At 51.4% G+C, this 2,331-nt stretch overlaps 1 non-coding gene across 1 annotated transcript; it reads right to left on the bottom strand.

Moving 5' to 3' along the window:
* Positions 1-1,870: 1,870 nt before the first annotated feature.
* On the bottom strand, positions 1,871-1,952 carry TRNAS-GCU. The gene has a single exon. It is a non-coding gene; the product is annotated as a tRNA-Ser (tRNA).
* Positions 1,953-2,331: the final 379 nt, after the last annotated feature.

Raw genomic sequence — 2,331 nt, 5'->3', positions numbered from 1 at the left:
AGCGCGGAGCAGACGGCCGCGCCCGACGCGCCGAGCGCCGCAGCCAGTGAGGACTGAAGAGCCGTCTCCACGGCCGGCTTCGTGGCGAAACATGGGGTGTTTGGTTCCAGGTCCGAACGTTGATTCAAACGTGGAGGCCGTGGGTGTTTTTCCCAGGTCAAAGCGCTGGATGTTAAAACGGGGTAACGACCCCTCTTCCTCCGCCGGGCCCCGCAGGCCTCGCGGGTGACGCCGGTGTCCCGGAGCCGTCCGTGACGTCCAGACTGTGCGGGGAGAACCAGGAGGCTCAGAGCTCCTATCCACGTAACGGGTTCCCCTTCTCTGCCCTTCGAGGTGAGGGACAGAGACAAAAGTGCCCCAGACCCACTTCTCCACTTTGAGACGGCACAAGACTTTGGCACACTTTTCCGTGATGTGTATTCACAGGAGTGACGGACACCCTGGGTTTATTCTGCCTGGACAAAGTTTCCATCGCTCCCTGCCACCGCCACACACACAGGACACACCTTGCAATGTCTATTTTATAAATACCTGTTCAATGTTTACAGTGTGCACAGTTGGAGAGACAAGGGCATAAAAGGGTGGTACCCCTAGAAGTTTCTTCTCAGAGAAGGTAAAGTGGGGAGCAAGTGACAGGAGGGATAAGGCTGCTCCGGTGTCTGCACCAATTATCTCTGATTCTTTAATGGAGAAAAATCAAAACACACAAAGCACACCCCCCAGTTCCTGAAGACCGGCTCGGGCTTCCAGCCGGCGGCATCACCTCCCAGGTTTTTACTTCCAAGGTTAAATGGGTCAAAGTGCGTAAGCCAGTTTGGAACCACATGCCATATATTGTTAGGGAAATGTTGAAAAACAGACATTACTTCAAAATTTGTGCTTCTTAGGCCTCCATCCGCTGGCTTATAACGAGTGTACAGCGGTCCCCAGGTATCAAAAGTTGCAAGCCCAGTGGCAGGAGGTGAACATGTTAGAAAGACTTCACCACCTCAACCACTTGATCTAAAAGAACTTGGTTCTTGTGAACCTTCATAAGGAAGGAACAGTTGGGTTTGTCTGGCCTCTACCTCAGTTTCCTCATCTGTAAAACAGAGACAGGCGATAAGAGGGGCAAGTGTCGGAGAGGTAACCTCGACCGGCCCTGCAAATTCGGGTAACCGACGGTTTCCCCCGCCCCTTGCTGTAGTTTACTTTAAAGTGAAAACAGGTGACAGGTGAGATTTTATAGAATTATGTGCTTTAAAAAAGAAAATGTACGTGGCGGAAGATGATCAAAGAAGGAAAAACAGGCTGCGCGCTTGGAAAAGATCTTCGATTTAAATTCAGCTAATTTGCAAAGAGGAGGACGATGCTTTCGTTTGCGGATTCCCGGGCAAGGGGTAGTCGATCTGGGTGTTGCAAAAGGATTTTGCGAGAAAGGAGCGGAGCCCGTCCTGGCAAAAGGAACGACTTAAGCGAAGGCACAGGGTGTGGACCGCGTCTGCTCCCGGGGGCCGACGAAGCTCGTCTTCGACGCGCAGGCGGGGCGGGTAGCGGGTGGGAAGGTGTCAGGAAAGAGCGCCTTGGACCTGGAAACGTGCCTGGGATTTAAAAGGCAAAGAATATTCGACAACGCCGCGGACCGCGGAGCTTCCGACCTGCCGGGGCCGAGGCGCGCGGGAAACGGGCCTTGGGAGCAAACGCCCTCGCTGCGTGTCACCCGCAGCCACCGTTTACGAGGCAGGAGATAGGCCAGACTGAACCCCCTCTACAAATCGAAGTTTGCCGGGAATGAGAACGTTTCGCGTTGTTTTTCTCCCACAGCCCCTGATATCCGGTTCACAAAGCACTAAAACTGCAGGGGCGAAAAGGTACCCGGCGCGGAGGCGGACGACGAGGGTGGGATTCGAACCCACGCGTGCAGAGCACAATGGATTAGCAGTCCATCGCCTTAACCACTCGGCCACCTCGTCACCCGTGCATCGGTCTCCTGAAAAGTACTATATTTCGTTACTCGACAGAATTCTATTTTTGCAAATCCTATTCCTTTGGCATGTTTTCATTAATGAAAATGATGTCTCTCTGCTTGTATGAATGGCCCTCCTGCTTTTGATAAAGGAACAAAAAATAAAGAAGAGACAGCAGACTGGGGAGAGAGAATTATGTGACACGATGAAGGTGTTAGCTAATGCTGCTGTGGTAATCATATTGCAATATATAAATGTTTAAACCAACATATTGTACACCTTAAACTTACACAATGTCATATGTCAATTATATCTCAATTAAAAAAAAGTCCTCATCGTAGCGTTTGTCTTATATTGGGCGACTCTGAGGAGGGTGCAGGGAAAC

The sequence above is a fragment of the Pteropus vampyrus genome, unplaced genomic scaffold (assembly GCF_000151845.1).
Source record: "Pteropus vampyrus isolate Shadow unplaced genomic scaffold, Pvam_2.0 Scaffold2424, whole genome shotgun sequence".
Taxonomy (NCBI): domain Eukaryota; kingdom Metazoa; phylum Chordata; class Mammalia; order Chiroptera; family Pteropodidae; genus Pteropus; species Pteropus vampyrus.
The sequence above is the reverse complement of the archived record's forward strand: the minus strand, read 5'-3'. Positions and strand labels throughout refer to the sequence as shown.